The sequence below is a fragment of the Pan paniscus genome, chromosome 6 (assembly GCF_029289425.2).
Source record: "Pan paniscus chromosome 6, NHGRI_mPanPan1-v2.0_pri, whole genome shotgun sequence".
Taxonomy (NCBI): Eukaryota; Metazoa; Chordata; class Mammalia; order Primates; family Hominidae; genus Pan; species Pan paniscus.
The window spans coordinates 35,835,798-35,862,684 of NC_073255.2; the positions used below are offsets into that span (position 1 = coordinate 35,835,798).

Consider the following 26,887-nt stretch of genomic DNA (forward strand, 5'->3'; position numbering starts at 1 on the left):
TGAGACTGGGTAATTTATGAAGAAAAGAGGTTTAGTTGACTCACAGTTCTGCAGGCTTAACAGGAAGCATGGCTGGGAGGCCTCAGGAAACTTACAATCATGGCAAAAGGCAGAGGGGAAGCAAGCACCTTCTTCACATGGTGGTAGGAGAGAGCGAGCAAATGGGGAAGTGCCACACACTTTTAAACCATCAGATCTTTTGAGAACTCACTCACTATCACGAGAACAGCAAGGGGGAAATCCACCCCCATGATCCAATCACCTCCCACCAGGCCCCTCCTCCAATTCAACACGAGATTTGGGCAGTGACACAAATTCAAACCATATCAGCTCCCTAGACCAATGCCCAAGTCTTGGGTCTTGGGGACAGAGAGTGAGCTCCTACCTGGAGAGGAAAGGGATTTTGGCTTCCACTTTAGCAACCTCCACCATGTGTGAACCCCTGAACTGTAGCCGCCTCCCCAAGGGATGCCCATATCTCACCCCTGCGCTCAAATGTCCTTCCAAGATCAGGAATGCCAGGCTATGCCCAGAACCGAGGCTTGCTGGGGGTAGGCAAGCTGGCAACAAGAAAGGCAGAGGGCCTTAAACATGGAAAGGCCTTTAAAGAAAGTCTTGTCCAGTGTGGTTTCTCAAACATTTTTAGCAGCTCAAAGGACTGGGCATCTTAGAAGCTCAAATGACTAAAACAGATGAAAGTAGTCAATCTGATCGCAGTGTGGGTGGAAGGCCTGGGCTCACTTACTGACCCTGCTATTCCTGCCTACCCATATCAGCCACTGAGTGTCCTTGATGAACTCCTAGGGCTCCAGGTAGCAGAGTTTGAAAAACTATCCCTTGACTTCAGTCCCTCTGCATTCTATATTTGACCTGCCTGTTTTATGGATAGGCACACTGAGACTTAAGAAAGAAGGAGTGACTTACACAAGGACGTTTGTAGCACAGCCAGGGACAAAAACCCAAGTTCTTGCATCCCAGCCTGATTCCTCCCAGCTGCCTGCTAGAACTCCATCTTCCTGCCTGCTGATTGCATCCCAACAGCTCTGTTTTAAAGAATAATTTTATTGTCCTAATTATGCATTTCAATATTCGAAACCACCTTACATTTGCTCTGGAAGCAGGAAGAGTAAACATCATAAATGCACATATAAAATCATTATGCTCCCTTTTCGTTTGACTCTGGTATCTGCTCCCTTGTGGGAGGAAATGAAGGAGGCTGAATTTGGCCCCTGCCCTTGACAAGCTCATGGTCAGGATTAGAGTTTGGAAAGAGAGGGTGGTGGACTCTGGGGCTACCCTCAGGAGCTGCAGGCAGGGTGGAAAGGGGAGCTCGCACCCTGCCTCAATTGGGTGGGGGCATTCTGTGTAGCTGCAGGGTAAAGGCAGATAACCCACATTTTCTGTGTCACACAGCCTGAATGCTATTAAGAAGACGGACTGCCACGTAATAGCTATGAGCTTCAGCAAGTTTGCTAACCTCTCTGTGCCTCAGTTTCCTCATCTGCAATTTATCATGTGTCAATTTATGCAAAACACTTAGCCCTGTATCCAGCATATGGTAAATGCTCACAACGGTTAGCTGATAATAATGAGTGTCCGCCCTGGAGAGGAGCTGTGGTGTGTGGGCTCTCCCAGCAGCAGCCCTCTTTGTCTGAAGCTTGGTCACTGGAACTCTGGTTGAAGGTTGAATGAGGTGGCCTATTGCAGAGGAAAGAGCCCTGTCTCAGAAACAAGAGACTTGGAACACCGAGCCTCACTCTGCCACCAAGGACCTTGGGCAGGTCTGTATCTTCTCGGAGCCTCAGTTTTTGCATCTGTAAGGTGGGTAACATTACAGCAAATATATAGCATTGTTGCTGTGAGTGTTAGATTAGATAAATGTGTAAAACACTTATCATTTTACATGGCAGGATGAAGGCATGTTGGAGTTAGGGAATGTTAGTTTCCCTCCCTAAGAGGACAGGCAGAAGGGCCCTGGATAAAGTGTCATGACAAGGATCCTCCTTACAAATTAGGGAGAAGATGGAGGTGGCAGCCATAGCAGCTAACAGAGGTGGAAGCCATGAGAGAGGCCAGGCTGGGAGAGAGGAAACTTTCACTTTCACTCACTTAGCATGTTTCCAGGATATTGACCATGTCTGGACCTAGGCTGGATCCAGGGGCTGACAGGTGAGACCACAGCAGCCCAGGCTGACATCTTCTCAAATGAACACCATGCCAGCTGGAGGTGCAAAGGCTCACTGGAGGCAGGAGGACCCCTTCAGCTAGGGAGGGTTGGGGTTTTGTTTTTGAACTGGGGTTTTAGGGGCAACTAAGATAGAAGAAATGTAGGCATGCCAGGTAGCTTGAAGGGTATCCCAGGTGGTGGGAACCCATGGGGAAGCATGGAGACAGGAAATCGTGAGGGGTGTGAAGGTCTAAGTCACGATTATCTTTTTCCCCAAAGGGAGACAAGCTGGATCTGTAGTTGCACTGCATCCCGACGGCCTGCCCAGGCTTCCCGATTCCACGGGAACATTCTTCCTGGAAGAGTCCAAAAGTCTTCTAGCCTAGAGCCATCTCCAAAATCCCTACAAAGCAACAAACGGTGTGACCCAGAGTCTCATTCTGAAATAGACTGAAGCTCTAGGGCCGCACAGAGGAACATTGACTGAAATCTCACAGTGGGCCCTGGGAGGGTCAGGGGACCCTGCAGAGAACCTGGGCAGGGTCAGCCCAGGCCCAGAAGGCTTCTCAGAGGAGGTGATGCTGGCGGAGGCCTGCCTGTGTCCGTATCAGGAGAAAGCAATGTCAAGAACAGCAAGGTCGCTCACTCACTTCCTATTGTAGATCAGAGCTGGGAGTTTTCCTCAGATTACTTCTCACTAAGAAGACAGCCCTCTTCTCAGGCGCCGCTGCTGACATGTTTTGTTTTCCCCAGATGGGGATAATCAGCCTGTTTGGGAGTCGGGCTGACAGCTCAGGCAGCAGGCGGGGGCTGGGGGTGGGAGGCTGCAGGCAGCTCCGAGCTCTCAGGGAGCAGACGCTGCCCTGCCTGCGTGACAAGCTCCAGCAGGTGGGGGGATTTCCGTTTGCGCCAAAGAGGAGCGGGCTGTAGAGTGATTTAGCTTAGTTATGTGAACCTTGAGAGGCTGCGCGACTCCTCTCCCCGTTTAATTTATGCTTGAGTGCCAGAGCTGAAGAGCTTCAAGCCGTCCCCTGCTATACCGGAAGGGACCCATCAGGATCCTGGCTTGGAGCTTTGCTGGGTATTTCCAGACGTTCCACAGAAGGTGGGGACAGGGCTGGCTGTGCTCTCTCCCTCCCCTTCTCTGGGAAGACTTCCACATCTTCCCCATCCCTTCCTGATGGCCCCACCCCACCGTCTCCCAGCCCCAAGAGTCTCAGCCTCACCTTCCCACCCTTGCGCAGGCCCAGGTCTGGGCTCTTCACTGACTCAAGTTTTGGAAGAAGGGGTAGAGTCACCCACCAGCCTCGGGGCTGTCTGAGGTAGGTCATAGGTGTTCTGAGGGCCGGACTCCAGGGCCTTGGGCTGCTCAGCATTTCTAGGCACTGGGCTGGAAGGTTTGCATCCCAGACATAGCAGGGCTGAGGAACGGCTATGTTAGAATCACCTTGAGTGGAATAACCATGCCCACCTGAGGATCGTGGGTCCCCTCCTCTGGGTGGGTCTCTGGAGGTCTGAGGAGGCCTGACACCTGCAGGCAGGCTGCAGTGGGCCCTTTTCTGTTCTTTCTCCCCCAGTCCCGCTTCAGGGAGGGAAGACCAGGCCAGAGACAGCCTTCCTGAGAGACTTGCACCCTGCCCTCACCCAATACACAACTGATTTCCTTCTGTGTGGAATGAAGCCCGTGGACTTCCCATCTCCAAGGCCCAGCCAGCTCTCCGTTCTCTGGTTATGGGTCCTGCCTCCCAGTCTCAGCACTTCTTTTCTGACTCCCCACTGGGCCTAACACAGAGCCTAGCCTCTGTCTCTCAGTGCTTGCCCACTTACATCCTATGCACCCAGAGCTGGGAGCCTTCCTCAGACTCTGGGCCTACACAAGGCAGCTGCTCCCAAGGACAAGGGTTAATAGAGGTCTTTGATAGAGTCTGAGGTCTTTCCAGAGGGAAATTTAGCTCCCAGAGGGGCCTGGGTGGGGGCCTGAGAGACCTGGCCACAGAGACCTATGAGCCCCTCTGACCATGTTCTTGGCTGCAGCCTCATGAGGCCATCAGCGCTCGGCGCGGGAGGCAGGGCCCGGGCTCTGTCCCCAGCTCCTGGCCACACACCTTCAGTGGCCATGAATCTGCCCTTCACCCCCTGCACCTCAGTTTCCTCGTCTGCCCCGCAGCATCCATGGGACTGCAGTAGTGTGTATATGTGGCTGTGGCCCCTGGGAGAGGCACCTCTGGGACCACTGGCCATCTGGCCCTTGGTAGCCGTGTGGCGCAGATTTCCTTCTCCGTGGTCTCCCGGGCAACGCGGAGCTGCCTGCCAAGCCTGCTGCCGGGCCTGGCTCCTGCACAGATCTTTAGTGCCACACAGAGATGGCTGATGGCAGGAGCCAGGGTGAGGCCCAGCCTCCCCAGCTGTCACAGGGAGCAAATCAGACAAAGGCTGAGTTGGGAGGGGTGGGGCGCCGGAGCCAGGGGGGCCTGGGAAAGTAGCTCAGAGGCCCCAGCTGCCCCCTCCCACCTCATCCTCCCAATACTGCCCTCTCAGTGACCCCTGCTTCCCAGAACACTCAGCCGTGGACCTCAGTTTCCCCATCTATCAAATGGGAGGGGCCAGGTCTCTGACCCTCCAGACTAATGGCCTAAGACAAGAACCCAGCCTGGATGACAGAGGCCTGAGGAATGGACATGCTTTGACGGCTAATGGCCTTCAGACAGATGCCCACACTGCCACTGCAGGACTTTGGAGGGTGCATGTTTCAAGGGCATTTATTAGCTAATGTCTCCAGGGCCATTTGCTCCAAACCACCCGCTGCTTCTCACTCCATGCCACGGGTGAGGACTCTTCTCCCAGGGTGGCTTTGCCCTTGTAGTTTTTTCTGCCGCTCCCAGGACTTGCAGGCTCTGGAGGCTGGGCAGTTCTGTTTTAGATCACAGCCACTCCTGCATTGAGGCCACCATTCCACCCCTGCCCCGAGTGAGGCAGAAGCTGGAGCTGACCTTGGGACATGGGTTTGAAGGCAGGGTGTGCAGAGAGTAGAGAGTCCTGCAGACTGCTGCTTCTGTATGTGAGTAGCTGGGCAGGGAGGGCAGCACCCACAGACCAAGGATAAGGGAAGGAGGTGCTATCCTACCTACAGCAGACCCCCAGGTCCAGAGCAGAGACCCAGGCATTCCCCCATCCAGGTTGGGTCCCACAAATGACCAAGAGGCTTTCAGCACTAGCAGGCACAACTGCTGCAGTGGGGAGCTCCCTTGGGAGGGGGCAGCTGGCACCATCAGGCAGCCAGATAGGCAAGGATGTTGTCGGCCCTCAGGGCCCCTTTTGTGAATTAGAATAAAAGACGCCCTCTCTTGGCAGTCATGGCCCTGCAGTGCATGGATTTCAGTCCCTCACACCTCCCTAGGGTGCCATTGAATGGAGCAGAACCTGAATTGCTGTATATAGCAGTCTGCCAAGCAGAATTGGAGAGGCAGCGAATCTTTGACCAAATACTGGAAAATCAAGGGAGGTTCCTGGCATGGTTGCATGGGGGAGGCTTTGCTGACCTTGAGCCTGAGACCCAGAGGCCAGTACAGAAAGGGCATGGGTTCAACTCAACAAATATGAATTGAGAACACCTATCCAGTGCCTGGCACTCTTTCGGATGCTGGGAAGAGAGTGATATCAAGATAGTTAAGGTCCCTGTGGTCTTGGAGCTTGTGTCTTAGAGGAAAGAGTCAGAAAATAGTAACCTAGAAAAATTATCAGACAGCAAAGACTTCAAACACAGGATGGATGGTGGGTGAAAGGTGATGTTAGATTTGGAGGTGGGGCATAGGTATCTGGCAAGACCCACTGAGCTTTAAGCTGAGAACAGAGTGATATGAAGGAATCAGCAACGTAAGCATCAAGGGGAGGAGTGGGGCAAGTCAAGGGACCAAGTGGGAGAAGATTGCACTGAAGGCATGAACTTGGCCTTGTCCGGGAACTGAACAAGGAGGCTGGTAGGACTGGGGGGTGCAGAGGAGAGAAGAGGGGATGCACTCTGGAGGCAGGGGCCAGATCGTGGGACTCAGTCACCCACTGTGAGGGGTCTGGACTTTTTCCTCAGTGCAATGAGAAGCCATTTGAGGAACTGACCCAGAAGCGACTCTAGAACAATGATTCTCAATCGGGTGTTATCCTCGCAACTCCCAGGGATTTTTAGCAATGTCAACAGAGGGTGAGGGTAGGAGTGCTACTGGCAGCTGGTGGGTAGAGGCCAGGGATGCTGGTAAACATCCTGCGACGCACAGGGCAGACAGCTCTCCACTCCCAACAAAGAAGTATCTGAACCCAAATGTCAGTAATACTGAGGTTGAGAAACTCTGCTCTAGATGTTGGTGTCCCCTGGGTCCTTGCTCTTTTAGAATAACCCAGGGTCACTGTACTCCAGCCTGTGGCTCTTTCTATATATACTCTGGGTTCAAATTTTATCTCCACCGCTTGTCCAAAATGTCAGCGGTGCAGAGGTTGAGAAACTACTGTACAGGAAGAAGGGAAGCATCGCAACTACTTAGACCTGTGCTGAATGCAGTAGCCACTGGCCACATGTGGCTTTTGAATACCTGAAATGGCCGGGCGTGGTGGCTCATGTCTGTAATCCCAGCACTTTGGGAGGCCGAGGTGGGTGGATTATTTGAGGTCAGGAGTTTGAGACCAGCCTGACCAACATGACGAAACCCCATCTCCACTAAAAATAAAAATTAGCCGGGCATGGTAGTGTGTGCCTATAATCCCAGCTACTCGGGAGGCTGAGGCAGGAGAGCTGCTTGAACCCGGGAGGTGGAGGTTGCAGTGATGGTGCCACTGTACTCCAGGCTGGGTGACAGAGCAAGACTTTGTCTCAAAAAACAAAACAAAACAAAAACCTGAAATGTGGCTAGTCCAACTGAAGTGCTGTGAGTATAAAATATCAGATTTCAGACTCAGCACAATACAAAGAATAAAATATCTCACTTGTGTTTTTATATGGATTACATTTTTAAATGATAAAATTTTGTATATATTGGGTTAAATAAAATATATCATTAAAATTAATTCCACTTGTTTTTTTAATAATGTGGAACTTTTAAAACTCCATATATAGCTCCCATTTATGGATCGCAAATTATGTTTCTGTTGCCCAGCATTGAGTTGACTAGTGATAATACTCATCGTACCAGTTCCTATGTCCCAGCACTGTTCTGTTTTATGTATGTCACTTAGTTTTCACAACAATCTCATAAGGGAGATATTGTTACTATTTTTTGGCTTATATATGAGGGGGCTATGGCCCTGAGAGGTTAAGTAACCTGCCCAAGGCCACACAGGGAGTAAGCGTAGAGTTGGTTCCAGGGTCTGGATGTCCTGAGGATGGTGGCTTGGCTATGATGAAAATGGTGGCGACAGAGGAAAGGGGAGGAGTGATAGAGTTTGGATGTTCGTTCCCTCCAGATCTCATGTTGAAATGTGATCCTCAATGTTAGAGGTGGGGCCTGGTGGGAGGTGTTTGTGTCATGGCGGCAGATCCCACATGAATGGCTCCATGGCCTCCCCATGGTAATGAGTGAGTTCTGGCTCTGTTAGTTCACTTGGAAGCTGGTTGTTTCAAGGTACCTGGCATTTCCTCCTCTCTGTCTTGCTCCCTCCCTCGCCATGTGACACGCCTGCTCCTCCTTCCCCTTCCACCATGACAGGAAGCTTCCTGAGGCCTCACCAGAAGCAGGTGCTGATGCCATGCTTCTTTTACAGCCTGCAGAACTGAGAGCCAAATAAACCTCTTTTCTTTAGAAATTGCCCAGCCTCAGGTATTCCTTTATAGCAATACAAAATGGACTAACACATGGAGAGAGGGGAGATGGTTCAGGGTCCGCAGGGGCTCCTCAGGACTCACAGATGGAGTGGGCGTGGCAATGTGTAAGGGAAGGGAAGAAGGCAAGAACACTCAGTAGGGCTTTGCTGTGAACAGCGAGGTGGGGGGTGATGTCTTTGGCTGAGATGGGGAAGCTGGGGGTGGTATAGCCTTGGAAGAAGAGCTCCAGAGTTCTGTGTTGGTCCTGCTAAGTTTGAGATGACTATAGACATATAAGAAAGCAGCTGGATTTGCAGAGAGACACCGGGGTGGAGAGAGACATTTGGGGGTCAGCCTTAGTACACTGATAGAATTTAAAGCCATGAGGGGCAATGTGATCACCTAGAGAAATTGTAGATGTTGGAGAGAAGGTTGCTAAGACAGAGTCTGAAGCACACCAGCAGTTAGAGGATGAGCCATGGAGAAGGATCAATGCAGGAGGCTGGGAGAGAGACTCCAGTGAGGCAAAAGGAAGACCAGGCATGAGAAGAAGTATCTCAAGTGGGAGGGTGTGGTCAGTTTCCAGGCTCACTCACATTTTGCCTGTGAGCCTCTGGCTGGTTGGAGCAAGACAGCAGCAGGGCTCATTGACCCAAGGTAGGGCATCTGGGGAGCTGGGCTCATTTCTGGGCCCAAGGCCTGCAGGCTGGCCAGCTTCATGCTGAGCCCCTGCAGCTAGGCATTTCTGGTTCCTGAAAAGACACGGAGGAGCAGGAGAGTGTCAAGTGGCCCCAGCTGAGGCAAGAGGAAGGCCCTGAGGTGTGGGCAGGGTGGCCCAGGTAGCTCATTTGAAGCAGCTAACCCTACCTGCTTCAAAGTGACTTCTGTACTTAAGATAAACTTAGCTCCTACATATCCTTCTTTTGGGTGAAGACAAAAGACACAGGGAAGGTCTAGGGAGAATCATGCCCACAATGGGTGGATGCGGGACTCCCTCCCCTGATCTCTCTTAAACATGTCAACCCTATCTCCCCTAGACTACGCCTTCTTTCTTAGGCCGTAAGAGAAGTTTCTCCACCTTGTAAAAGCCCCACACATTCAGCTCTGGGCTCTGACAGAGTTTGGGGTTCAGGACATGAGGGGAGAGGTGGGTAGAAACTCTGATCTGAGCTTTTTGTGTCATGACCCTGGCACTAGAAGCTTCCAGTTGGCCCCCATCCCTCACTCCAGCTGTCTCTCAGCTGATTCACAAGGTCTCTGTCTCCAAGAATCTGTTCTCTGCAGCACGTGTTTCTGGTCTGGCATCTGCTCACTGCCACCTGGATCCTGGCACCACTCGACCTGGCTTTTGTCCTCAGTCTGCCCACTCTTGGCTACCTTGGGCACCCCCCACCTCCAGCCCCAGCCTGGTTTTGTCTCTCCCACCTCCTCCTTGGATCTGCCATTCCAGCTTACCAGCCTCTGTGCGTTCCCTGTCACTAATCTCCCCATCAGCAGCTTGCCTTCAACCACACTGCCCGCAGAACCAAGTGCTTTGTCGATGAAAAAGCCCTCTGGGGGCAAACACAGGAAATTAAAGACTCTGCACACGGTAAGAAAATCCATTCTCTTTAATGGATTTCTGCAGTCCAATTGCTTCTACTTCTGCTGAGTGGCTGGGATCTTCTGGTCACTCACACCCATGGGGGCTGGCCAGTGGGGGTGATGTTAACAAGGAGGGCTTCTGTCTGAGATTCCATCATCCACAGTTCATGTCTTTGGGGCATGGAGGCTGCCTCCTGCATCACTAGGGTACCTATGGCAGGAGAGCACCTTAGGATCACTGTCAGAGGCAAACACCTAGAGTGGATGTGTTGTTGGCTGAGAAAGAATGTGTCCTGCTGGAGGAGAGGCGCACAAGTCCAACCTAGCTTTGTGTTCTGAGAGGAATGTGCTAAGGGAACAGCCTTCTACAGGGAGAAGAAGGAACCACCCATCATGTATTCTACTCCCAGCAGGTTAGTACTTTTCACCCTCTTGTCTAAAAAATAAAGGGGCTTGGATCAGATGGTGTTTAAGGTCCCTTCCAGGTATAATTTATTCAGCAAACATGGGTGAAGCTCTATCCATGTGCCAGAACTTTCAGGAGCCTCAACTAATTGTGCCCTGGGCCCCAAATCAAACAGGCAGAAGTTGCCGCTCTCTTACCTCCCAGGGCCAACCCCTGTGGAGAGGCCAGGCTCAGGTTGCAGCCCGGAGAACAAGCTCATTGGCCTCGTTGTTTGAAAGCCCTTGAACCACAAAGGGGCCTCAGGGACACTCAGATCAGGCTGGCATCTTCTCTGAGAACTCCAAGACCCCATGAAGGGCACTTCAACACCTTGGCCAGGCTCTGAACACAGAGGTGGAGGCTTGGTCACCAAGAAGGCAGGCCAGGTGCTGGGACAGGAAGTCAGGCAACTCCCTTAAGGGAGCTGGGCAGAGCACAGGGAAACACAACCTCAGATTGAGATTCTCCCTGCTCCCCTCGACCCCAAAGAAGGAAAGAGCAGGGCCTGGGCAGATGGGAAATGGAAGACTCCTTGAAGTTACTTAGGACCTGCCAGTGTGTCCCAGTGGAGGGACTGGGAGCTGAGGTTGCAGCCAGCCCTGGGAGAATCTTTCAACTCAAGGATCTGGGTGGTGGCCACAGTACAGACACTGGGAGAGCAATTCCTACAGGGCAGGATAGGCAATCCTGGTCCCAGAGGCACAGCAGCAGGGGAAGAAGGAGGGGCTGGAGAACCAGTAGGCATCAGGGTAGGGGCTCAGCAGCCAATTATCCAAGTCTGCCTGGACATGGGATCCAGGAGCCCACCTATTCATCCATACATCTACCCACCTGCCTTAGTCATTTGTGCTGCTATAACAAAATACTTGAGGCTGGGTCATTTCCAAATAATGAAAATTTATTCCTCACAGTTCTGGAGGCTGAAAGTCCAAGAGTAAGGCACTGGAAGATTCGGGGTCTGGTGAAGGCTGGCTCTCTGCTTCTAAGATGATGCCTTGCTGCTGTGTCCTCCTGTGGTGGAAGGCAGAGGGCAAAAAGGACTAGGGCACCCCCTTCAACCTCTTTTATAAGGTAACTAATCCCATTCATGAGGGCTCCACCCTCATGACTTAATCACCTCCTAAAGGTCCCACCTCTTAGTACTATCACATTGGCAATTAAGTTTCAACAAATGAATTCTGGGGGACACGTTCAGACCACAGTACTACCCATCCAATAAATGTTTCCTTCTAGGCTTTCCTTTCTTCCCCATTCCCACAGTGCTCCTGCCCAGTGGGTGCCTCCCACACCCACCCACCACAGGCATGATTCTCTCTAGACTTTCCCTGTGTCAGACAGGTCCTCCTAGCCCTGTGTCTGCTCTTTCACATCTGATCCTAGCAGCCTAGGTGGATAACCAGCTTCTCACACTTGTGGATGGTCAACCCAGCTCTGTCTCACAAAGTCCTCACCCCTACAAGCCACAAAGCTGCTGGACATCTTACTGTTACAGCACGTTGACCATCTTCTGGGGCTATACTTGGGCCACACTGAAGGTTTACATGATTAAATTTAAATGAAGAAGAGGAACAAATATATTGTGAACATCTAATCTAGGTCAGATTTTTTGCAAGTTTACTCACAGCCCTCTGAATTTGGTATAACCCTGCTAACAACAAAAGTAACTAGTATTTACTATTGACTACTACTATATTCTAGGCATTAGCTGAGTAATCTGTAGATGAAGAAACAGGCTCAGAAAGGATAAGCAATTAGTAACTTTCCCAGTGGCACATAACCAGAGGGTGGCAACGCTGACATTCAAAACTGGGTCTGGATGACCCTTTGGAAAATCCTTCTGGTGGGCCTCCCTGCATCCTCCCTTTCCCACTGGCCCTAGCTCTGTAAATCACGGCCTCCTCCTGACCTAAATGCTATGGGCTTTTTCCCTTCTGGGATTTCACTTGTGTCTGGCACATTCTTCTGTAAGCTCCCTAAGAGCAGCAGGGACTTTATAGACCCCTTCATCTCTCTGTCTCTCTCTCTTGCTCTTCTGTCCACTCTAATCCAAAGAACAGTAGAGGTAGGTCCAATGAAAGGTACTTCATAAATTCTTATTGTCTCATTAATGACTTTGATGCTCACGAAAAACCTACCTTCTTGGTAGTGTTGAGCATAGCTATTCCATTTTATAGATGAGCAAGTTGAGGTCCAGGAAAACAAACAAAAAAACTGGCTGGTCAGATAATAAGTAAGTGGTAGATGTCCCTGAGTGCTCATCTGTGTGTTTGCAGTGCAGCCTGACCTGGCACTTGAAGACAGGGCCATCAGCTGCAGTGACAGACATTTGTGGTCTTGCCCTGGGCAGGGGCTCCTTCCCAGGAGGGCGAGTGGAGCTCACTCCCTGTCAGCCTGTGGCCAGGTCAGCTGTGAAGACCAGAGCAGCTTCCTAGTGGCCAGGAGGCAGCCCTGGGAGGGAGGGAGGAGACAGAGCAGTGCTGTCACTCCAAGGCCCTGTCTGAGAGGACTACTGTGCTTCCTATCTGGCTTTCCTTGCCACAGTCCATATGGGGACTGTGCTGGGGATGGCTGGACGGTTGCTACGTGTCACCTGCTCTTTCTCACATCCCAGCAGGGCCCAGGAGATGTGAGAGGCACTGCAATTGATGAGACCTGAAGACTGATTCATTTCTCACTCTATCCTTCCTCCCTGGGCCATCTTATCCACTCCCATGATTTCAATTACCATCCATACCAGTGGTTCTCAGCCCTGGCTGCATGCTAGAATCACCTGGGGAGCTTTTAAAAACATGTCCATGCCAGGCCCCCTTCCCAGACCTGATAAACTCAGAATCTCTGGGTTGGGACCCAGGTGTCAGGATTTACCAAGTTCTCCTGTGCAGTCAGATTTGAGAACCGCAGATTAATTCACCCTCTGATTGCACTTTCTTCCAACTCCCATCTCTCTTCTGAGCACCCTGCCTGCTCCCTTGATGTTTCTCCCTGTGTTCCCCTCAAGGTACCTCCAACTTACTTGCCCAAGTCATAATCTCTACCACCACTGCCTCGCTCCATCTCAAAGCCTGTTTCTCTGACCAGGACTCCCTGTGTCAATGAACATGACCACCACACATCCAGTGGTGTAAGACAGGGACCTTAGGACAAGTCGGCCTTCCCTCTCTTTTCCATCATCTTCATGTGTAATCCACCACTCTGTGAATATTTGATTCAGCAGCTGTAGCAGAGAGACCCAAAATAGCAGTGCCCAAACAAAATAGAAATTGCTTTCTTCCTCACATAAAAATGTGAGTAGGCAATTCAGGGCTGGTATGCCAGTTCCGTAATCACGGGTTTGGGCAGTGGTGGGGTTGGGTGGGCGGGGGGGCTCCTGCTAAATCACATGGCTTTGCTCTCCTTACAAAGCAGCTTCCTCCTCTTTGCCCAAGATTGTTGCCCTAGTTCCCACCATCGCGTCACCATTCCAGCCAGTGGGGAGAGAAAAGGGAAAGTGGAGGCCATACCCCTCCCTTCAGAGGCACAAACTAGATGTTGTTCCTATCACTCCTGCTCACACCCCACTGCCCTGAATTTAGTCACGACTCACACCTGGCTGCAAGGGAATCTGGGAACTGTAGTCCTGCTGGCTTTATCTCCTAAGGTGGTCTCCAGTTCCTCCATCTCTCTCTACCTCTCCCACCATTCCATTAGTCAAAACCATAGTCTTTTGCCTCATCTACTGCAACAAGCTTCCTTATTGATTTCCCTGCATCCTTCAATCCGATTTTTCCCCTGCATCCTGGGTGATATTTTTAAAATGCAAATGAGGCTTCCTCATGTGTTCAGCAGCTTCCCACTAGTCTGAGGTAAAGCCCCAGGCCTTGATGGGCCCTGGGCCTGACCTGGCCCTCCGGCCTCAAATCCAACCTCTCTCCCTTGCTCTCTGTCCTCTAGCCATGCTGGTCTGAGTCCAGTGGGTTGAGTGCTTGGTGCCTCCCTCTCTACTCACAGCTTTGCTCTTGTTTCTTACTCTTCTGCAGTATCCCCTCCCTCTCTGTCCCCACCCAACTCCCAGCTCCCTTTACTTGTTCTTCAGATCTGAGATAAACTGGCTATTTCTTTGGGAAGCCTCCCTGACCCTTGGGTAAGATCAGGCTGTCTTGTTACATAGGTTTATGGCATTCTATTCTTTATTTCACTATCACAGGTTGTTTTACATTATTTGTGTGATTATTGTTTCAATTCTGTGTACTGCATCTGACTATAAGCTTCAGGAGGGCAGGGACCATTGCGACCTCAGTGGTTGGCACTGTGCCTGGCCCACAGGAAGCCTGTGCTAAATGCTCGTTGCTCAGGTGAATCATGAGGGCTGGAGAAGTGTGAAGAATGACTCCCAGGTTTCCAGTTTACCCAGGAGATGAATGTGGTACCATCTGTGGAGGTGGAACATGGCGAGTGCAGATCCTGTGTCCAGTGTTGCAAAGACCGAGCTGGATGTGTCTGTGAAGCCACTGGGGTCAACAGGTGCTGGACACGGCTCTGGACCTCTGGGGAGATGTCCTATTTCAACCAACTGACATTGGATTCTTGATCTGGACCCAGGTTATCAAGGGTCAAGGCTGCTAAGAGGGCAGCCATTCAGAAGGTCTTGGCATGTGTCCGACATTAGATGGAAGGAATCTGGGAACTGGGAGCTACTCTAATTCTTACTGAATTCTAATCTTGAAAGGTCCTGTTCTGAGCCCTTCAGATGGTCAAGGAAGCCAAGGTTCTGAGTAGCAAGCACAGTGAGCACAGGAGGACTGGATCTGTGCTCCCCCTCCTGTGTAACATTGCACACTTCCCACCACAAGTTCAAATCCATGAGCAGTCTAGCTCAGCAAACACTCATGGAATGTCCACTGAATACCAGGCCTGTGGGATGGGTGATGATGGCTGTGGTAGTGGCAGAGTAGTGGCAGTAGTAATAGCTACTGTTTATAAGGTAGACTCACGCCAAATACCATCCTAGGCATTATAACATTTAAACACACTTAATCTTCACAGCAACCCTATGTGCCATTATTCTTCACATTTTACAGCTGGGAAAACTGAGGCAATAAAAAATTAAAAACAAGATCACAGCTAGTGAGTGGCAAGAAATGAAAAGAAAGACTATAGTCCCTTTGCTTAAAAAAGTTTAGAGGTGGCCGGGCGCGGTGGCTCATGCCTGTAGTCCCAGCACTTTGGGAGGCTGAGGCAGGTGGATCACGAGGTCAGGAGATCGAGACCATCCTGGCTAAAACGGTGAAACCCCATCTCTACTAAAAATACAAAAAATTAGCCACGTGTGGTAGTGGGTGCCTGTAGTCCCAGTTACTTGGAAGACTGAGGCAGGAGAATGGCATGAACCCAGGAAGCAGAGCTTGTAGTGAGCCGAGATTGCGCGACTGCACTCCAGCGTGGGTGACAGAGCAAGACTCCATCCCACCCCTCCAAAAAAATATGTTTACAGGAATGGGGCTATCTCCTTGGATTCTCTGTAAATAATGGGGATAGGCATTGTCACTCCCCTTGGACAGACAGGGAAACTGAGGTCCACAAAGGGGTTTCTGGTAAATGTAATGTTTAGCTGCACGAATTCTCACTTGCTTTCTTTTGTCCTTCCCATCTTGTACATGTTAAGACTAATCAAGCTTTCCTTGGAAGAGACTAAACTAATTTTAAGGAGACAGGTAGCTGATGGCCTGGCTGCAAGTCAGTGAATGGTAATGGGGAACAATTTCCAAGGATGACTTTCAGCCATCTGGTGGAATTCACAGAGCTTCGCGTTTAACAGGTCCTTTACAGAACTTGACCGTGTGAGATAGATAGTATCATCCCTGAGTTATAAATGAGAAAATGGAGACTCTGAGAAGTTAAGTGACTTACCAGAATCCTAAGGCTGGCTGGTAGGTTGTGGAAGGGACATATATGTGAACTCAGTTCTCTAGACTTCCAGCCTAGAGCTGTCTGTCTGACACGCCTTCTTATTGCTTCTGTCTGTATCAGCAACTCCAAATCTAGGTGTCCTGATTTATTCCCACCTAGATCTTTCATTTTCCTGGTGGTACATTTTCCTTTTTCCTCACCCCACCTAGTGTCCATTCTTTAGTGCCCTGACTGTGCTAAATTTTAATTGCTGTATGGATGAATCATTGAATTTGTGCTAAAATGTTAATGACTAATAATGGCTCAAGGTATTTATTCTCTAGAGATTTTCCCTATTTTTCTTCTTTTTTAAAAATATGATTAAAAACAATAACAAAAATTATTCTTATGGGTCCTGCCCTTGGAGTTTTCAAAAATGGTTCCCATTCATTTATCTTATTCTCTTCTCAGATCCAGCCCTGTCCTTTTCTATCTGTGGCCACTGCTCAGCCTTTCACCATCTGCCCTCTGGACTGTTTCAGTAGGTTCCCAGTTGATCTCCCCGTCTCCAATACATCCTCCATCCTGCAGCCCAAGCTATCCTGCTTAACATTCCTTGCTCTAAGCTCTTCCCTGGCTTTGTATCCTCCAAGAATAAATTCAATCCCTTGGCCTGGCATTCATGGCCATAATCTGGTCCTGCTCACCTCCCAACTGCTTTTCACACTGCGCTTCTTCTAGCACCTTATCCCCCAAACTGTCCATTGTTCTTCCTACACCTCACTCTGGGATGTGTCACTGTGCAGTCAGCTGCCCATCCCTGAGTCACCCAATTTCAGGGGAAACTTTCCAAGATCTCCAAAGAGTCAAGCTCCTTTTACTTGATTGAGGTGACGGGAAGATTCCCTTCCTACCTGCCTTGCTTGGATGTCCCCAAGAAATGTATCCTCAGAGGTTTTCACTTTCTAAAGTCCTCACCTTCTATTACCTGCATGTAGGGGTGGGGGTGTGGGATAATGTTGGCTAAACAGGTTTGAGGCCACTCTCTTTGCAAGTCTTTCATGGACAATCTCTCAAGATAGTTCTCAAAGGGGTAAAGGGTGGGCAATGTGTGGCGGTGTTTTGAATGTCACAGTGACTGGGCAATGACATTAGCATTTAGGACCAAGGTCTAGAATGCTAACCATGTAGGATGCTAAATGGTTTGTGTGGCAAAGGGCAGCCTACCAATAAAGAAGTGTCCTGATTAACACATCTGCCGTGCTGCCCTCCTTGAGAAGTGAACATGGGGTCAGGTGGCAGAAGCATCAGGAAGGAGCAGAGGATTGGAGCTCCGAGAGGGTCCATCCTTCCTTCCCAGAGAGAACTCCCTTGAACTTCTGGGAGTGAGCAGGTGTGTCAGACCAAGTGTCTAAGGGGGAAGCCTCCAGCTCTGCTGTGCAGCCATACTGGCGGGAAGAAGGTAACTCTTCCTCCACCTTGGAGATGCTAAAAGGAGAAAAAGGGAACACGCAGACTCAGATTTGTTATTTGGATTGTTACAAAATTCCTCCTAAAAATTTCCAGACTCATGAAGGAAAAACAATGAGAGAAAAGAAAAGTTGAAAGACCGACATGGGTATGTGGCTACTGCTGGGTTTAGGAATATTCATCTGTAGCTCCATCTCCATTTGTTAACATCATCAAAGTCTGCATCTCCACCTCCAACACCACCAGGGCCACCTCCAGGACCACTCACCCACCACCACAATCAGCATCACCTCCAACTTTGCCAATTCCATCCCCAAGACACTGTTCCCTGTGTCTTGACTCTGGGTCAAATTAACTGCCTGGTCCACCAACCTCCTTCCAGATACTCTTTCCCATATTGGGAAGAACTCAGGGTTTGGAGCGGAACTGTTCCTGGAGCAGAAGACTCTCCTCCATCAGGAAGGGGATGAGTCAGCTTGCTGTGGGCTTTGACAAGGACTGCAGCTCAAGTTTTTGCAGCTGTAGGTTTCCATAAGCCAGCATGTTTAGGGGGCTCCATTTGACCATTTTAAGAAAGTCCACTGGTCTTTTGAACTTTTTAAGATGAATCCTGTTTTCAGCGATCTGTGGGCTCACCTAAGCATCATTTTTGGAGGAATCTGTAGTTGGGATCAGGACTCTGCCTTGAGTTAGGGTTGAAGGTCAGTCTGTGGCCAGAGCAGGAACTTGTTCTGAGGCTGGGATTAGAGGCCAAACTGAGATGGAGTCAGGGTTGAATGTCTGACCTGGGCCGAAGCTCTGGCTGGGGTTGAGTTAGTTCTTTGGGTAGAACTAGTGTCAAGGTCATTAGTTGAACTTCTGTCATATGTCCAAAATTTCTTACAAAGTACTCCCATTTTATCTATTTCCTTGAGGGATTCCTCCACCCTCCAGCCCCTGCTTGTCACCACCCTACTTTTAGCCCTAAGTTTGCCCGGGCTCAAGGCACAGCCACACTCCTGCTCTGGGGTAGGGACTTCAGAACAAGGTGGAGAAACTTTTGAATCCAAAGCCCTCTGCTGCCTGAGCCCACAATTGGAGGAGGGGAGGGCATAGCCAAGGCCTGATGCCTGCCAGGCCTGGTAGCTGGATGAGCAGCTGTAATGGGATTAGGGCTGGCTATGCCCGCCTCCCTGCATGCCGCCCCGAAGCCCTCCCTCCCTTCCTCCCCCAGCATTCTGATCAGGATTCAGCCCTCGGCTCTACCTACCCCGGCCAGGCCAGCCCCATTGTCCTCTCCTTCCCTGGTGCCGGTGCCTAGCAACACTCACAGGGGAGCTCTTTTCCCACCGCCATCCTGGCCCCTCACCCTGCCCCTCGGCTCTGAGCACACACAAGAACCACTTGCCTTTTTATCACTGCAAAAAAAAAAGCCAGTGAAAGGAAGCCAGCTGGTTTCACCAGATTCTCCCAGTGATCCGATTCCAAGCCTGTCTTCTGAAATTCTGGGCTTCCTTTCCAAGATTCCTAGGTCCTACTACCAGCAATTCTCAGATTACATTTGAAGATTGCAGAGTTTCATTCTGGAATTCTCAAGTCCTGGAGTCCATTCTAGGACTCCATGAATTCTAGAATTCCAGGACTTTGCGACACGGGTCTCAGACCATTTAATTGTATTCTAGAATTGAGTTATTGTATTTCAGGGGAGTCTATGATTCCAGAAACGGAGTCTGTGGCCATGAATCAGGGTGAGAGGGGTTAAGAGATGATGGGGACATGGAAGATGCATTTTTGTTGTCTTTAAATTGCAGTTTCTGAGGGTGAAGAGAAGAATGAACCTGCTATCTGGAGACAGGGAAGGTGGGATTCATTCACCAACTCAACAAACACTATTAGCTGCTCTAAGCTGCTCTAAGCAACTCTAAGCACAGGGGACAGAGCATTGAGCAAAGAAGGACCCTGCTCTCAAGCAGCTCGCATTCACCTAGGGGAGACAGATCTGAAACAAACCGACAGACAGTATGCTACATGTCAGATCTATGAAGAAAAAGAGCTAAAAATGAATAATTGATACTATATTGTACTTATTCTGAGCTAGGCACTGTTCTAAATGCTTTACATGCATTCACTTATTTAAATCTTACACTAACATTAAAAGGTAGATGCGATGGTTCAATCCCACTGAATAGATGAAGGAACTGAAGCACAGCAGGTTAAATAACTTGTCCAAATGGCAAAGCCAGGATTTGAACCCAATAATCTAGCTCCAAAACCTATGGGCAACCACTGGGCAGGGTTAGGGGTGGAAAGTGATGGAGGGTGTAGCTTACATAGGGTGGGTAAGGACCTTCAAACAGATACTTAAAGAAGGTGAGGGGGTGACGGATATGGATATCTGGGGAAGGGAGGTGGGGCAGACGTGTCCCTCAGGGATTGAGCCAGGTTCCTTCTTCCAATAAGGCGGACCAGTGTTCTCTGTGCTGGGGGGCTGGAGGAAGGTTTTCCAGGGGCACCTGGTGGGAGGGGCAGGCTCAGAGAGACGCTTATTGGTGTGGGCATACAAAGACCCCTTTGCTGGCTCCAGTCAGATTCCTGTGTGTCCTCTCCTCCCTGGCCACTGTAGATGGATCCCCTCCTTAACAGAGAAGTGTTCTCAGAACACAAAAGAAAAAGCTGGAAGAGACAATCCCTCATGACAGGACTAATCAGGCTGGCTAATTATGAGTAATTAGAAACACCTCTCTCCCCCGTGGGTGGCCCTGTCCCAGTGTGAAACAGAGTGAGGACTTAATTCCCCTGGAAAGGAAGCGGGACTGGGCAGAGGCATGGGAGGGAGGATACGTCCAGGAGCCCCTGGCCCTCCCTGCACGCCTGGTCTCCTGACCCTGCCCTCAGTCTGTCCTGCTTGCAGACACAGACAATGGCACATAGAAAAGGGAGCATCTGGGACATCAGGGTGGAGCCGAGACAGAGAGAGCTAGAAGCATCTTTGGATGAGTTGTTTCACCTCTCCAAGACTTGGTTTCTTTATCTGTAAACCTGGGATAATCATAACTCCTAATCACAGCTTTACAACAATCTAGGGAGGCAAGCTAGCAAGATAGCCGAGCATGGGGCCTCAGTAAATTGTAGTGCTTATTACTGTTTTGTTTTGTCATCTATTGCTTTGAATGACTTAAAACAGTTCTTTCCCTTCTCTGGGCCTCAGTTTCCCCATCAAGGTACTATGGAGGTAGGGATTGGTTACTCACTTACTCAATCAATAAATATTTCCTGAGCACTGACTTTATGCCCAGCCCTGGAGGTAGAATAAGACTGACATGGGCTCTCACATTCCAGGGAGCTCCTCAGGGAGCTTGGTCAATGGGTTGCCCCCAGCTGTCACATTCCAGGCTAGAAGGGGGGGACCATAGTAGACTGGCTTCTAAGGTCCCTAAGGTTCCTGCCCCCTAGAATACAAGCCCGTACAAGTCCTTCCTCTTGACTGTGGGCAGGACCTATAAATAAGATGGGGTTTTGATCTCCTGATCAGGCCAGTTATGCGGCAGAGGGGAAGGGATTCTGCGGATGTTATTAAAAACTCTAATGAGTTGTCTTCAAGTTTATCCAAAGAGAGATGATCCTAAGAGGACTTGAGCTAATTACATGAGCCCGTTAGAAGAGGGCCTAGAGAAAGCTTTTACACTGCTGGTGGGAGTGTAAATTAGTTCAACCATTGTGGAAGACAATGTGGCGATTCCTCAAGGATCTAGAACTAGAAATACCATTTGACCCAGCAATCCCATTGCTGGGTATATACCCAAAGGATTATAAATCATGCTACTATAAAGATACATGCACACATGTGTTTATTGTAGCACTATTCACAATAGCAAAGACTTGGAACCAACCCAAATGTCCATCAGTGATAGACTGGATTAAGAAAATGTGGCACATATACATCGTGGAATACTATCAGCCATACAAAAGGATGAGTTCATGTCCTTTGCAGGGACATGGATGAAGCTGGAAATCATCATTCTAAGCAAACTATCACAAGGACAGAAAACCAAACACCATATGTTCTCACTCATAGGTGGGAATTGAACAATGAGAACACATGGACACAGGGCGGGGAGCATCACACACTGGGGCCTGTCAGGAGGTGGGGGGCTGGGGGAGGGATAGCATTAGGAGAAATACCTAATGTAAATGAGGAGTTGATGGATGCAGCAAACCAACATGGCACATGTATATCTATGTAACAAACCTGCACATTGTGCACATGTATCCTAGAACTTAAAGTATAATAAAAGAAAAAAAAAAAAGAAGAGGGCCTAGAAATCCAGGATGGAGAAGCAGTGGGGTCTCTCTCCTGTGGCCTTGACAAACCACACTGCCATGAGTGGAGAAAACTACAAGGCGGCAAATGGTGGGTGACCTCTAGAAGCTCAGGGCCTGAGTCCTACAACCACAAGGAACAGAATTCTGCTAACAACCTTGGGAGGGGACCCTAATCCTCAGATGAGACCCCAGGCCTGGCTCACTTTGACTGTAGCATTATAAGACTTTGAGCAGGAGACTCTGACCCATGGGAATGGTGGGATAAACAATGTGTGCTTGTTTAAGCCACTGTTTGCTGTAACTTGTTATAGGGCCCTTGAATGTATGCAAGGCCTTGGGCCAGCCCCATCCTGCCGGCTTACACTAACCTTCCCAGCCCCTGATTTGGGACTAAAGCCCTGGGTGCCTCAATGAATTTCTCACAGACAGTCCTCCCATCACCCATGGCAAAATATTGTTTCATCAGCTGCCAACCTGTTCCCAAAGTTGGTCATCAAAGATTGTTCTATTGGCCCTACTTTTAATATAATTATCGGCATCATTTGCATGACACCGAGTCAGGGCTCAGGCTGTCACAGGCCCCATATTATCCTGAGCTGCTTTTCTGGGAAAGGCTGTATCCCTGCCTCATGCAGGCTGCTTCCTCCCACACAAATTATCTGTAATTTCCACACCTCCATGCTTGCCGTGGCCCTGCGTTAAAGCCAGGACTTGTGTGGGGCTGGAGCACACTGTTATTTTCAAAGCAGTCAAGCCAGGCTCCAGGAAGCTATAGGAACAGCAGGAGGGACCTAGCTTTGACTGCAGCACCTGCAAGGGGAGACAGGCAGAGGGGGTACAGTGCTCACCCCAAGAGTATCTAGACCCAGACCACTGAGGACAGCAAATGTGCAGACGGCAGGGCATGTGCAATGTGGCTCCTAAACACACATGATATGGCCTATTTGTAGGATACTCATCAGGGTCCCTTCTGTAGCCAACGAATATTATGCACAAATGCCAGGGTGTGCAGAAGATGGAGGAGAGGATGCAGGTAGAGATAAGAAAAGGAAGTCCTGTGAATAGAGATTTGGAAGCGAGAATGGAAATATTTCATTCTCCTTCAACCAGGGGCCCTGGAGGGTACTCAGCTCCCATGAGTAAACAGCTGTGTCTCTGGGAGGAGACTACAGCAGGTGAATGGAAAGTGTCACTCACTCTCTGACAAGAATTGCCTGACAGCGATGAAGCTATGCCTCTGCAGACAGGCCTGCTGCCTGCCTGAGAGTCTGCAGGAGAGGGAACATCTCTATCTTGGTAGAGAAGATGTGCTTTCCTATTCCAGATCTGTGGATGGCGTGTATGTGTGTGTGTGTGGCAGGCCTGTGCAACTGAGTGCATGCACATACTTGGACCGTATGTGAATGCACCTCTGGGCATACATATTAAATGGAAATGCACGTGTGCATGTGTGCACAGTGTACTCATGTGTAGCAATAAGTATGCATATTTGAGTATATGCTCATCTGGGTATAAGGGCGCATTTGGATATTTATGTACACTAAGGACAGAGACTAAGGGCATTTGATGCTTCACATATGTCTCTTGCTATTGCTCCAGGCTTCAAGAAATTACTTCTTCCACCCATCCCACCCCCAACACACCCACACTTTCCAGCTCCCTAGAGGCATGTCTTCCCTTCTAACGTCATGTTTCTGGGGATAGAGCACAGGACTAAAAGCCCAGAGACCTGGTGTGTTGGCCCAGCTCTGCCACTAGTTAGCCCCATAACAGAACAAATCATTTCTGTTTCTTGAGCCTCATTTTCTTCATCTGTGAAAGGGGGTGCTAAATGGTCAAGTCTGCACTTAGCATTCAGAGTCCAAGTCCTTTGATTCCTGGCCCCACCCGCACCCACTCCCAATGGCCCTTCTCCCCTTGCTTGTCCTCACCCATTGCTGTGCCCTGTGGTCAGTAGGGGACAGAGAGGACTCAGGCCTAATCTGTGAGGAGCTCCCAGGCATCTCTGAACATGGGTATCCCTTCCTCCTTGACTCCAGGCTTTTTGTGAGGCAGCTTCAAGGATTTCTAGAGCTCTTGGAATACAGTTTGAAAATCATGGATCTAAGCAACCTAACCTTCATTCCCTTGGTTTCTCAGAGGATTCCAAGCATCCTGGGGACCAGGGTCCATGGGGTGACTGAAAAGGCTCTAGATGGCATTGGTTCATCTGATGAGGATGCTACCTCCTGGCTCCTCTATGAGACATCAGGGGAAAGGAGTGCACTTGACCTTCTAGGGCCTGCTTCTGGGGTGGGTGTTCTCCCAGGGAACTCAGCCCTGCCACTGGAATGTCTCTGGAGCCTGTGTGTTCACAGACAAAGGGCCTTAGTGGGGCAATGGGCATGGCTTACCCAGCTTAGGGGGGCTGAGCTTTCCAAGGCCTCTCTGTTGCTTGCTCTATTCTGATGCTGATGCTTCCAGGCCTTCCAGGGAGCACTCCCTGAGGCACCTGGGGCTTCTCAGAGTCTCTCTGGCCATCTGACCCCAGTGCAGACGTAGCAGACCAGAGGGCATTCTGAATGAAGCTTTCCCATAGACAGAAACGCTATTTCACAGTCTGGCATTCAAGGCTCACACCATTCCCCAAACAGGGATTAAATGGGCCAATGCACAAAAGGCAGTTACTTCCCAGCCTTTCCATACCCTGGTGCCTGTGGAAAATGAAAACATTTATATGTCTCCTGAGGAAAGTGGAAAAGGCTGCTTATGGCTGCCCAGGAGGCTGAGGGACCAGCAACTCAGCACACTTCTCAGAACCTGTTCTGGACATACGAGCATGCTATCTTGGGATGCTTGCCCGCAAAGTATTAGCAAAGGGCTGACGACAGGGGTGCCTAACCATGGCTGCACATTAGCATCCCCTGGGGAGTTGTAAAAAATTCTCTTGCCCAGGCCTCACCATGGACCAATTGTCTAATTATCTTGGGTGGTGAGGCCTGGGTGTAGGTATTTTTTAAAAGCTCCCCCGGGGGATTCTGTAGCGCCCAGAGGGTTGACAAGCATTGGTGCAAGACATGGTGAGCATTCGGTCGATGTCAGCTGTCTACAATAAAGCACCTGGGTCCTTGTGTGTGCTGTTCTTGCCTGAGCAGTGTAAAGGCTGGAGTGGGGTGGGGTAGAGTGGGGTGGGCTGGGGTGGGGGCCCTGTAGTCAGGGAGGAAACTGTTGCTTAGGAAAGATGAATGCTGGGTAGGGTGGCCTGGCATCCATCTCCCTCGGCCACGTCTCAGAAAATTGAATTAAAACCCATATTTTTCAGCTGCTGCCCGCCTGGCTGGCTGGCTTGTGGAAGGGAGTGAGGCAGTGAGCACCTCAAGGCAGGGAAAAGCTGGTGAGGGGGGCCCCCAGCCTCCTTCCCTAGGAGACAGAAGGCAGCCCAAGGGGTCCTCTGAGAGAAGACCCTTCCCAGGGGTGGTCCCTTGGCCTCAGGTCTTCCCAAAGCCAGGCACGTAGGGGTAGGGTGGGAGTGGTAGGCTGGCTGGCTTACAAGGTCAGAGCTAGATCTGGAGGTGAAGTTGATTTTTTGGGTGAATGGGTGGGGAGGCAGAGAAGAGGGGCCTGTCCCTGGGGAGGCCTAATCTCAGGGAACAGAATTGGCATAGCTCCTCTTCCAAGATTATTTGGAGAGACCACAGTGGCATGCCTGTGACAGGCGGAGAACAGTGCAGGACGTGAAAGCCTGAGTGGCTTCCAGAATTAAGGGGGTGGGAAGAGCTCACAAGGTAGAACAACACTAAGTTGGGCAGCAGGATAAGATTTCTGATAAGAAAGTTGCCTGTGTGTCCTTGGGCTAGTCTTGTTGCCCCTCTGGGCTAAGGTACCCCACCCATAGAGAAGGAGACTAGACAACCCTCCTGGATCCCAGCTCTAATGTGTGTTCCATGCCTCACCCAGGCTGATGCTACTTGGGGGGCTGGAATTAGAATCGAAGTCTACGAGGGCTGCTAGCCTACACGGCATCTTTAAGAGAGTTAGAGAGGTGCCGCCTCCAGGTGAATCCACTAGAAAAAACTGCCCTTTTTGGGTAGATGGGGGCATGCCTGGTTTGGTGGGCAGTGGGTAGAGCAGGATCTGGATTTCCAGCCCCACTGGCCCCTTCCAGGGGATCTGGAACCCACAGTGGAAACTGGAGAACCAAGAGTATGGAAAGAGAATAAATCTGGAACTGAGTGCTGAACTTCAAAGTAGGGGGGCCTCTAGCTGGAAGCCTGGCCATCCACATTCCCAGGATGGGCTGGTCTGCCATAGATGACCTTGATCTTCACCCTTCCTCTCACTCCCAGGCCCTCTACGTCCTGCACTCTGAGTCCCTCTTGACTCTGAGACTCCTGGCAGCCTCCTTTCCCTCACATTTAGTTTCACAGTTTATAGAGAGTTTTTATACACATCATCTCATTTGATCTTCACAACACCAGAGTTGGAGGCAGATGAAGAAAGCGGCTCTCAGCTCTCAGGGGTTAGGGCAACAAGCTAAGAAGGGGTTAGCCAGGATTAAAGGGAGGTCCTGTCTGTGTCTGATTCTAGCACAGCACCTGGCCCTTTTCTCTCCATTATTTCTTCTCTCCATTCTCTTCATTCTTTCTTGATATAGATAAGACTGATATTCTCCTCCACCAGGAAGCTTTCCTGGACTGAAAGGAACATGAACCAATCAGACTACCAGTGTGTTGTGTCAGTGGGGGTCAGCGGTCATTGGTCAGTAAAGAGAAACATGGACCTAGGAACCTCCACGCGTCTTTCTGGGACCTCAGATTGCTTCTTTCAAGTTTCCATACGGATTCCTCTCCATCCACAGGTCCTTTCCTCTTTGGTAGACTGGGGACCCCAAAGGAAGGCTCAAGGCTCTCCCTCCTCCTTCCCCCTTCTTGAGGCCTCCTGGACAAGGTGGCCATACCTAGAACTTGGACCCAAAGGGAAGCTGAGCGAGAATTTACTTGAATGGGCAAGAACAGAGCCTGGCTGCAGAACTGAGAGCTCTCAGAGACTGATGCCTGAGGCAGGGACCAAAAACGGAGAGCAGAGGCAGGCAGGAGCAGCTGTGGGATGGGGGCTGGGTGGGGTAGGCAGAGGGTGAGAACTTGCCTGGGAGTGGGTAACTAACTACTCTCAGTTAAGTTTGGGCTTCACTGCCAACCCGCTAGGCCACCTTTACCTGTGTAGTTCTCCTTATTAAGCCATTTGCACTAGGAGGAGGTTGGACAGGACTGTAATAACAGTAGCAATAGTA

General features: G+C 50.2%; 1 protein-coding gene across 2 annotated transcripts in view; it reads left to right on the forward strand.

Annotated features, from left to right (window-relative positions):
• ADCYAP1R1 (ADCYAP receptor type I) overlaps positions 1 to 26,887 on the forward strand; it is a 127,022-nt gene that overhangs the window by 40,593 nt on the left and 59,542 nt on the right. The gene's annotated exons all lie outside the window — the stretch shown is intronic.